This window comes from Hemitrygon akajei, chromosome 26 (assembly GCF_048418815.1).
Source record: "Hemitrygon akajei chromosome 26, sHemAka1.3, whole genome shotgun sequence".
NCBI classification, from domain to species: Eukaryota; Metazoa; Chordata; class Chondrichthyes; order Myliobatiformes; family Dasyatidae; genus Hemitrygon; species Hemitrygon akajei.
Window position 1 is genome coordinate 59,267,078 of NC_133149.1, and position 12,049 is coordinate 59,279,126.

Sequence of the window (12,049 nt, forward strand, 5' to 3'; positions counted from 1 at the left end):
CTTGGAACAACCCACGTCAAACTCGCCAAGAGAAAGAAACATCTTCCAGCTTCAACATCTTCTCCAGAAGCCTGCGTTTCCACTCCGGCGGCACAGGAGAGTCCCCAAAGTTAAAGACCTCAGCGGTCAGCTTTCCTGTATTCCAATCCTTCCCCCCTAGTTGGCCTCGCAGAGGCGCTAGACGTTACTATCACCGGGAACAAATGCCCCAGCGGCATCCCTCTCTTAAAGGTGATTTTTCTCTTCGTAGTGTTCCTGACACTCACAGCTATCCGTCGAAGGAGGACGCGCTTTATAAGTCTGCCGGAGACTCCAAGAAATCTTGTCCTCGGCCTCGGCACCTTTTAAATTATCACCCTGTCACTTTAAAGACATGCATTCTGGAATTTGACATGTCCACCCTCGGAAAATGATTCTGACTGTTCACCTCATCTACACCTCACAAAGTTTCATGAAATTCTGCTAGTAGTCCTCTCAGCCTCCTGCACTCCAGGGGAAACAATCCCAGCATATCCGATATTTCCTTGTAAGTCAAGCCCTCAGACAAGTCAACATTCTTGTGAAACCTTTCTTTACCTTTCCAGCTTAATCACATCCTTGCTCTCGGGTGGTGACCAGAAGAGCACAGTGTACATCTGGTGTGACCTTGTTAAAGATTTGTACAACTGCATGATGTCCCAACTCCTCTCAGAGCCTTTGCCACCATGCTATTCATCTTCTCAACAAAATTGTCTGCCTGTGTTGTGACTTTCAGAGAACTTTGTACCCGTATCCCAAATTCTCCTTCTTCGCTATCACTCCAAATTAACACTGTTGTTTAATCTATATGTTCTGGCTTGCTTTAACTTCCCAAAATCCATCACTCTGCACTCTCTGTTTCTCTGCATCAACGACCAAGCAAAAAAAAAATATCAATGAACCTTTCACCACTCACTGCACCTGTCCGCTGTTTGTGTGGAACTTTTACAAGACAACACCTGGACCCTCTGTTTGTCGCTCATGCGCAGTTTGCCTTTTGATTCTTCCTACCACTGTGCCCACCATCAGTGTTTAACACATTATACTCCATTTCCAAGTATTCTCGCGTTTACCCAGCCTCTCTATATCCTGTTGTAGAGACCGAATACACTATCACAACATTACCCCCACCATATTCCCTGCCTTTAACCCAAAGCTATTTCACCAGGTGATGAATATCATTCATAAATACTTGAGAGACTCAAATTTACCACTACCCCCTTAGACAACCCATTAGCACCTCAGCCCAGGTCGCCATAATGTATTATTAATAGTAAATAAGTGAGGCCCAGGACTGATCACGAGGATACTCCTGTAGGAAGAACAATACATAAACTTGGATTATCGCTACAGCAATATTCTCCAATCCTGAAGCAGATCTGTTAATTGAGTTTCTGACTTTTATGAAATAAAAACAGCCTCTTATCCTTGTGAACTAATTCCCCTAGTCCTGTGATTTCTGGTGCCCTGCATCAGCATTTCATGAGGCATCTTTGCAATGCTTCCTGAAAATCTCACTCTCCCACCTCTACAGGTTCCCTTCCAACATCTAGAAAGACTCTCTTCATGTTGGTCAAATATAGGTCACCTTTCACCCAATGAGCTGACAGAGTCTCAAACTGGGTCACAGATAGACATATGGTGATAAAACCTTTTGCCACGCCGGCCTTCTTCAATCAGTGCACTGAGTCTGGTGGTTGGGATGTTTTGTTGCAGTTGTATAGGATCTGAGATGACATTGGAATATCCTATTTAGTTTTGGTCACCCTGTTACGGGAAAAATGCAATTCAGCTGAAATAAGGCCAGGGAAGTTTACAAGGTCAATGTTGGTACACAAACGACTGAGTTATGAAGAGAAGTTGAGCAGTTTTGCTGTTTTCCTCAGAATGCAGGACAATGAAGGGTATGATTATGTGCATGTCTGAAATAATTAGGGTCACAGATAGGGGAATGCACAGATATTTTAACAGGGATGCGGAATCGGGAATTAGACAGCTCTAGATCGTGAGATAACAGAGATCAAATGGGAATCTGACAGGCAATTTCTTACAGCCAGACGGCGCTCAGTATATGGAGCCAACTGCCGCAGGAAGTGGTTGAGGCAGGTACATTAACAAGACTCAAAAACAATTAGACCTGGATGAAGTTAGGAAAGTTTTACTTTAGCCAGGTATAGATGCCTTTAAAGATGGTGATCGGTTGGAGCTTAAAAGAGTTCAGAAGGAACTCAGAGTACAGATAAGGGGGCAAAGGAGCAGTATAGGAGGAAGCTAGAACAAAAGCTGCAGAAAAAAAGCATGAAGGAGGTGTGGGATGGGATGAAGATCATCACCGGATGCGGTGCAAAGCGGGGGGCAAACATATGTGGAGATGTGGAGAAAGCGAACCAGCTGAACAACTTCTTCAATAGGTTCGACAGCACAATCTCATCCTCACCGCAGAACTCCACACCAGGCTTATCTTTCTACTCGTCCTCCCTCTTACTTCCCTCACAGGAAAATAGCCACTCACAGGAGACGTTGCCCACGCCCAGGATTACGGCTGCACAGGTGGAAGGTCAACTGAGGAAGATCTGTACCAGCAAGGCGGCTGGACCGGATGGAGTATCCCCACGATTACTGAGGGCCTGTGCGACTGAGCTGGGAGAACCACTACAGCGCATCTTCAACATGAGCCTGGAGCAGAGAAGAGTACCCAGACAGTGGAAAACATCCTGTATTGTCCCGGTACCGGAGAAACCACAACCAAAGGAGTTGAATGACTTCAGACCTGTTGCCTTGAAGTCGCACGTGATGAAGACCATGGAGCGGCTGATAATACAGAATCTGAGGCCACAAACCAGGCACGCCCGGGATCCTCTTCAGTTGGCGTATAAGGAGAAGGTGGGAGTGGAGGATGCTATCACGTATTTGCTGCACAAATCCCTCTCTCACCTAGATGGGGTCAGTGGTGCTGTGAGGATTACATTCCTGGACTTCTCTAGTGCCTTTAACACCATCCAGCCCAAGATCTTAAGGCACAAACTAACGGAGATGGGAGTAGACTCTCACATGGTGGATTGGATAGTGGACTACTTGACAGATAGACCTCAGTATGTGCGGTTGGGAGACTGTAGGTCTGACACGATGGTCAGCAGCACAGGAGCGCCGCAGGGGACCGTGCTCTCTCCGGTCCTGTTCACCCTGTACACATCAGACTTCCAATATAACTCGGAGTCCTGCCATGTGCAGAAGTTCGCTGATGACACGGCCATAGTGGGGTGTGTCAGGAATGGACTGGAGGAGGAGTATAGGAAACTGATACAGGACTTTGTGATATGGTGCAACTCAAACTACCTGCGTCTCAATATCACCAAGACCAAGGAGATGGTGGTGGACTTTAGGAGATCTAGGCCTCATATGGAGCCAGTGATCATTAATGGAGAATGTGTGGAGCAGGTTAAGACCTACAAGTATCTGGGAGTACAGTTAGACGAGAAGCTAGACTGGACTGCCAACACAGATGCCTTGTGCAGGAAGGCACAGAGTCGACTGTACTTCCTTAGAAGGTTGGCGTCATTCAATGTTTGTAGTGAGATGCTGAAGATGTTCTATAGGTCAGTTGTGGAGAGCGCCCTCTTCTTTGTGGTGGCGTGTTGGGGAGGCAGCATTAAGAAGAGGGACGCCTCACGTCTTAATAAGCTGGTAAGGAAGGCGGGCTCTGTCGTGGGCAAAGTACTGGAGAGTATAACATCGGTAGCAGAGCGAAGGGCGCTGAGTAGGCTACGGTCAATTATGGAAAACCCTGAACATCCTCTACATAGCACCATCCAGAGACAGAGAAGCAGTTTCAGCGACAGGTTGCTATCGATGCAATGCTCCTCAGACAGGATGAAGAGATCAATACTCCCCAATGCCATTAGGCTTTACAACTCAACTGCCAGGACTTAAGAACTTTTTTTTAAAGCTATTATTAATGCTTTTTGAGTTAGTGATTTAGATGCATATCATATTATTACTGAGTTAAGTATTGTATGTAATGAGTTTTTGCTACAACAAGTGTATGGGACATTGGAAAAAAAAATGTTGAATTTCCCCATGGGGATGAATAAAGTATCTATCTATCTATCTATCTATCTATCTATCTATCTATCTATCTATCTATCTATCTATCTATCTATTTATCTATCTATCTATCTATCTATCTATCTATCTAACAATAGGTGAGTCATTAGCAGTTACAGAGGGGTACTTTTGCCTTCTTCCATTCTTGAACAATTGACACACATTTGAGATTTTCCACTTCATTGAGACCTTCCTTGAGCTCAGTGAGCTGTGAAAATCATCAGCTTAGTTACTCACTTTCTGTCCAACAAATTCCTTTAAAACCATTTAGTGCACGTCGTTGACACCAGGTGACGTTTACTGTTAGTTCCATTAGTTATTCTCTCATGATTGTGATTGTAAAGTATTGCACTCTGCTGAAAGTGAACAATGTTCACAGTGTTGACGTTAACACTGGAATTTCCATTTCAGTTGCTGCCATTGAGTCTCTTACCACTGTTTGCTGAAGTATTCTCAGTCCACTGGTCTACCTCTAGCCCTTCGCATTTTCTGTGTTCTAGTCTTTAATATTTCCCTTAATCTCATTTTTGATCGGAGATGCTTCATCTTTCTCCTGAATCCTTCTATCTAATTGACATTAATATCTGCTGAGCGATTAAATATCTGCCACTGCTTATCTACTGACCTGTCCCTGACCTATTTACCCCATCCAATTACATCTGAAATGGTTTGTCCCTGGGTAGATTCTGTAACATAATTCTGTCTGAAATAGTCCCTGACGACTGTACATATTTCTGTTCCGCGGCATCTCTCTAGTTTGACTAGTTTTATCAATAAAGATTTCAAATTCAACAATGATAATCACACAGTTCCGTTCTTAAATCTCTTTGATCATCTACCCTCTCGTCCTCTGTCTCAAGAAGCGGCAATGGATGAGGGTGTACAGACCACTCGTACCCATGTTGTCTTTTCCCGCTGTCATTGTCTACATGTTAGTCGCCCCTCACCATCCCATGATGAACACGGTCGCCCTCCTCCTTTCACTTTTGCTGATTGGTATGGATCATTGTTGGTTAGTTAGTTAAGCCCATCACTCCCACTGGAGCACAGGCCACCGACAGTAGATCACCAGAGACCTCTTTGCTGTGCCTGAATTTCAAACTGACCCCAGGTTCAGCCCGTCTTCGTGGTGGATCCATCCTCTCCCAGGGGTGAGGTCTTAGGAGTTTCTGTAGTTCTGGGTTTTTGTGGGATTGGTTTGCTGAGGATGGTTCGTCCAACGCTCCTCCATTTCCAGCCGGGATTCGGACCGTCCATGGACAGTGCTGGGCCATTGAATATGTGGAAACACGAGATCCCTCTTCCAGTCAGCCTGCAATCATCTCCCTGCAATAGTTGTACAATCAAACACATTTCTCACAGTGCGGTTCTTGCATTCATTCAGTCTATGTATGCTCCTTATAATTCTGTATACCTCTGTCAAATCCCCGTCATTCCCATACCAGCCATGGAATAAAATCCAGGCAATAAGGGTTAAATGAATTGAGATCATCCTTGATCTTGCTCACCAAGGAGATTTCAGGTTCGCCCTTTTTGGATTTTCTAATCACCTGTTTGAGCAATTTTCTGCTATTCAGTGAGGATCCAGTCCGATTTTAGATTCCTGAACCCCTTTAATTGTGCTGTAGAAGGCTCCAGATGCACAGATCTGTTTGTATATTAGGCTCCTCCCCGTGACTCTATTTTCATTTTCTCTTCACTGTTTTACACTGAGACCAACTGTACCCTTGCCCACCAGTTGCCGTGTGTGTAAGAGTTTGTCTAGCGTGCTGAGCTTCAGTTCTGTTGTACATATACCGGTGGAAATTAGTGGCTCTGTTAGAATGTAGGGGGAGCTGGAAGATGAGGGGCCACTGTCTGCAGTCTGTCACTCTGACTCTGTCTCATCCTCTTCCCAAGTCGTTCTCTCTGCTCCTTAATCGGGCAGTTCGAGGTAAAATCCGACGGTAGCAGTCAGTTTGTCACAGAGCAGCGACCTGACACATGTAGAGGGCAAGGAGGCAAAGGACTGGGCAAGGGTGGAGCCAGGCCCCATAAAGTGCTCTGTGACAACATCGAGGGTATCGCCAAGCAGCCATCTGCCACTTGGCCCTACTGGCACATTTCAGGCTGCAGGATTACATGCTGAGGGATACACTGAAGCTTGGTTCAGCCACGGCGGGGGTTTTTTGCTACTGGAGAGGGAGGGGCCGGGTTGGGTGAGAAAGCCTCTCAATTATTTCAGTTGTAAACCGGCATAGAGTGTGACATGAGTGGCAGCAGTTCTACTGATTGACGGGTAGTAATGTAATAGAACACTACCCACAGCATTGACCTTGAATGGGAAGAATGAAAAGGCTTTGCATGGTTTATTCTTGTATCATTTGTTAATGATCTGTACCCGACTGTGTAGCTGTAGAATGATGTGAGTATAGATGTGCATAGTCCAGCTGTCTTCAGCCTCCCCAGAAAGTCATATTGATCTGTGTTGTAATCCATTTGCCACTCTGTGGCCCTCTTCCCCAAATGATCAGGATCTCCCTGTGATCCAGATAACCTTCTTCAACGTCAACAGCATGTCTGAACTTACGGATCAAGTCTTGTGCATTTGCATACAAGTAATTTCTTGAAATAGTGAACAACAAGGCTCCCAGCTCTCTCCCCTGTAGCGCATCACTAATCACCAGTCTCCGTTCTGAGAAACAATTTTATTAACCTCCAAGAATCTGTGAAAGATGAAGCAACCACAACTTTCCAAACACCTGCGAATCAGACTTTGTCCATCAAAATACTGGTTGGTCCTGTCCATCAGAAAACCCTCCAGTAACTTTCCCACAACTGATGTTAGGCTGACTTGCCTGTAGTTCACTGGTTTGTCCTTGACAGCTCTTTTAAACAATGCAAAACCATTGCTGTGGTCAACTACGAAGCAAACATCTTCGGAAGGACCTCCACAGCTTTCTCCAGACTTCCACAAAGCAGTTGGTCACGCCCTGAGGATTCATCCACATTAATGCAGCTCCACTAACTTCCATTATCCATTGAGAAAACATGACATTGTATTCGGTAAACACCAAGTCAAAATATTCATTAACTGATTCATGATCCCACCCATTCCCTGTGGCTCAAGACACGGGGACCCTGCTGATCGCTATGGGGGGGGGGGGGTTCCCTCTCCCGAGCCACACTGTTACTCTTAATACAGTTATAGACCCTCTTTGTATTTCCCTGACATGCCAGATCCACATCTTAAAATTGTTTTGTCCTCCTGGTTTCCCTCTTAAGGGTATAATTAATCATTTTTATTCTTATGCAGTGATTTGTCCGATCCTGACCTCCTACACCCTGTATATGCTTCCTCTATTTCTCGACCAGAGCCTTTATCTCTCTCATTGGCCAAGCTTCACTGAACTTGCCAGGTTACCCTTCAGAGTAACAGGAAAGTGCGTCTTCTGGAAACTTGATATCACACTCATAAAATACTCCCACTTGTACTTTGTTCATATTCCTTCCTGCACTCTCCCTCCTCCAGAAACATTCACCTTTTGTGCAGAATAGATCGCTAAACTGTGGACTTGATGTACATTCCCAACACTATCTTCAAACTAATAGAAAGAATGAAAAGGCATTAACAATTACAACAGTAAGACGTGGCAACACAAACCAATCCTCATGCAGGGGTCAGGCGTGGAGAGAGCGAGCAATTTCAAGTTGCTGGGAGTTAAGCTGTTTGAGGATCTAACCTGGCCCCAAAGTAACAATGCAGCTGTAAAGAAGACATGACAGTGGTTCTATTTCATTAAGAGTTTGAAGTGATTTGGTTTCTCAACTGAAACACTCAGAAACTTCTATAAAGGTACCATGGAGACCATTCTGACAGGCTGCATCACTGGCGGGTGGGGGTGGGTGGGGGACCAAAAGATGGTACTGAAATTGATAAAGTCAGTACCCATGACATCTTCAATTAGCGGTGCCTCAGAAAGGTGACGTCTGTAATGAAGGACCCCCATCACATCGGACATGCCTTCCTTTCATTGTTATTGTTACGAAGGAGGTACAGGAGCCTGAACGCACACACTCAGTGATTCTTGATCAGCTTCTTCCCCTCTGCCAAATGATTTCTAGATAGACATTGAATCCACGAACACTACCTCACCTTTTTAGTCTATTATTTCTTTACTTTTCACTGATTCGATATGCATAAATGCTTACTGCTGTTGATTTACTTGTTTTTGTTTTCTTTTCAATATTATCAAGTGTAGCATTGAATTGCTGTTGTTAATTCAACAGATCTCACGACACATGCCGGTGATAATACACCTGATTCTGATTTTGATTCTGATAAAAGGGGTTCTTGAACAGCCTGGGGAGTAAGCTGAGGAATGGTAAATGGTGTTCAGTCCTGATGAGTGAGGAGTGACAATATGTGAAGTCATAACGGAGGAGGACATTGTGAACACAGCTCAGTCTGTCACAAAAACGTGCCTCCCTTCCATTGACCATCTGCATTCGCTGCTGCCCCGGGAAAGCAGTTAACATCATCAAAGACCCTTCCCAGCCCTGTCATTCTCCCTTCTCACACCTTCTATTGGGCGGCAGACAAAAAGCAGTAAGAACACACAACACCAGGATCATGGACAACATTTGTCCCAGTGTTACAGTGCCTAATATACTATTCATCGGCCCTCGGAAGTTTTCATGCCTTATTGTTTTACAACCTTTAAGCGCAGTGGATATAATTTGGCTTATTTGACACTGATCAACAGAAAAAGAGTCTTATGTGTCAAAGTGAAAACAGCTATCTACAACGTGATGAAACGCAATAATTGATTGCATAAGTATTTAACCCCTTTAACTTGACACGTCAAATTATTACTGGTCCAGTGAATTTGGTTTAGAAGACACATAATTAGTTAAATTGAGATCACCGTGTGCAGTCAGGAGGTTTCAGCTGACTGTAGTAAAAATGCACTTGGATCTGGCACGCCCAATTTCCATTTGTCCTGGCAAGAACCACACCATGAAGGCTGATGACCCCCAGAAACTGCATGAATAGTTATTAAAAGCAAGAAAATTGTCTCTCAGCCACTGAAGCGTGTAACTCCTCCCGAGTTATCACGGGTCGCTTGATGGCCTCCATCACTAGTCCCCTTCTTACACAATTTCTTAGTACTTGGGGACACCTTGCTATTGACAGATTTACTTCTGTATCATATTCTTTCTATTTTTTGATGATTGACTTAACTGTACTTCAAGGAATATTCAGTGGCTTGGAAATTTTCTGGCATCGATCTCCAGACTTGTGCTTCATAATAACCTTTTCATGGAATTCACTATTCTAGGTATTTACGGTCTAGTAATCAAGGCAAATAGACAGCATGAAATAGAAATGGAAAAGATGAATTAAACAGTCTGCTGGCCTGGTGGAAAAATCTGTCCCGTAGCCTGTTGGTCTTGGCTTTTATGCTGCGGTACCATTTCGAAGATGGTATCAGCTGGAATAGATTATGGTTGAGGTAACTCGGGTCCCAATGGCCCTACGGGTCCTTTTTGCACGCCTGTCCTTGAAAATGTCCTGTATCCTGGGAGCTTCACAATACAGATGCACTAGGCTGTTCGCAACACTCTCTGCAGAGCCTGCGATTAAGAGAGGTACAGTTGCCATAGCAGGCAGTGATGCAGCCAGACAGGGTGCTCTCAGTTGTGCCCCTGTAGAAAGTTTTTAGGTCATGACGGCGCCCTGGTACAGTACTGGTACGTACTGGTATAGTACGTAGTAAAAATGAGACAACGTTTTTCAGGACCATTGTGTTACATGAGCCAGTACAAAAACTAAACTGAACTAAGTAAAAAAACAGCAACAGAGAAAGCTACACGCGGATACATACCTGCACAGGACTACATAAAGTGCACCAAAACAGTGCAGGCATTACAATAAATAATAAACAGGACAATACGGCAAGGTGTCAGGCTGAGGTCTCTGAGATTCTTGTCGGGCCTGGATGGAATTATGCTCTTGAATGTTGAACTGTAGTCCAAGAACAGCATTCTCATAGAAGCATCCTTCTTCTCCAGATGTGTACGGTCGGGTTGCAGAGCAGTGCCTATTGCATCGTCTGGCGATCGGTTGTGTCAGTAGGTGAACTCCTGCGAGTCCAGGCCGAGAACCACCAATCACTCCTCAAGCATTAACCTTTATTTTCACCAATCAATCACATGAATTTCTTTGGACCCTTTCTTTTCTGAGATTTCGTTCCCATAACTGCTCACAACACTCGGTGTGGTCTGACCGATGCCTGTTGAACCTCAGCATTACATTTTGCTTTTGTATACTTGTCCTCTTGAAATTAATGCTGACTATTGATATTTCTTTCTTACCACTAACTCAGACTGCAAGGTAACTTTTAGAAATCCTTCAGGAGGACTCCCAAGTCTCTTTGCACCTCTGTTTGTTGAATGCTTAACCAGTTTAGAAAATGGCCCACACCATTACTGCTTATGTGCATGACCATACAGTTCCCCATTCTATCTGACACTTCTTTGTCCATTCTCACAATCTGTCTGTTCCTCTGCAGATTCCCTGCTTCCTCAACACTACCTACCCCCATCGATTTTCGAATTGTCTGCAAACCTGGATGCAAAGCCATTAATTCTGTCACCCAAATCACTGACCTGCGTCATGAAAAGAAGCGATCCAGCTGTCCCAAGCACCAATCACACCCGAGTTCATCCACCTGACCTGTCAAGCCGCTTGCATCGAAGTAAATGCAGTTTAAAATAATTGTCTTTTCACTCTTTTTTCTGTGCTCCCGTCTATCCTGTTCACTAAATTTGTTCTATTTGGCGACAGTATTATCTTCTGCTCAGGGTCACACGGACTGCCACTCCCTGTACACTATTCTGAGCGTATCTCGCACATCTACAGGATATTGCCCCCCCCCCCAGTTCATGTGAAACCCATCTCTTGTATACAAGTTTCCCTACCACAGACGAAACTGCAGTGATGCAAGAACTTCAATCTTTCCCCTGCCTCAGACCCTCAGTCACATATTCATCTGAATCATCATTCTATTTTTATCCTCACCGATATGGGGCACAGCGTGTAATCTGGAGATTACTGCTCTGAAAGTTGTGCTTTTTAAGTTCTCTCCTAAAACCTTCTATTCACTTTGTAGAAGCTCAACCCTCTCTTTACCATGTTATATTTGTTAAGGCATTTGATAAGGTTCCCTCATGTAAGGAGGCATGGAATCCAAGGAGACTTTGCTTTGTGGATCCAGAATAGGCTTTTGCCACAGAAGGCAAATTGTGGTTGTCGTTGCTTCATATTCTGCATAGTCGTCTGTGACCTGTGGCTTTCCATCGGGATCGATTCCGGGACCCATCCTCTATGTGATTTTTATAAATGACCTGGATGAAGAAGTAGAAGTGTGGGTTAGTAAGTTTGTTGAAGATACCCAAGTTGGGGCTGTTGTGGATAGTCTGGACGGCTGTCTGTGTTTAAACCGGACATTTATAGGGTGCGGAACTGGGCTGTAAAGTGGAAGATGGACTTTAACCCAGATAATAGTAAAGTAGTTAATTTGGCCTGTCCAGTTTGAGGGGAGAATATAATATAAATGGTAGGATTCTATGCAGTGTAGATGATCTGAGAGAACTTGGGGTCCATTCCGATAGGACACTCAAAGATGCAGCGTGGATTGAGAGTCTTGTTAAGAAGGCGTATGTTGTGTTGGTATCATCAACCGCAGGGATTGGGTTCAAGAGTCGGGAGGTCATGTTACAGCCGTATCAGTCCTTGGTCCGACCCCACTTGCAGTACAGTGTTCAGTTCTGATCACCTCACTACAGGAAGGATGTGGATACTTTACAGAGAGTGCAGAGAAGATTTACAACGATGTTGACTGGCTTGGAGGGTGTACCTTATGATAATAGGTTCAGTGAACTT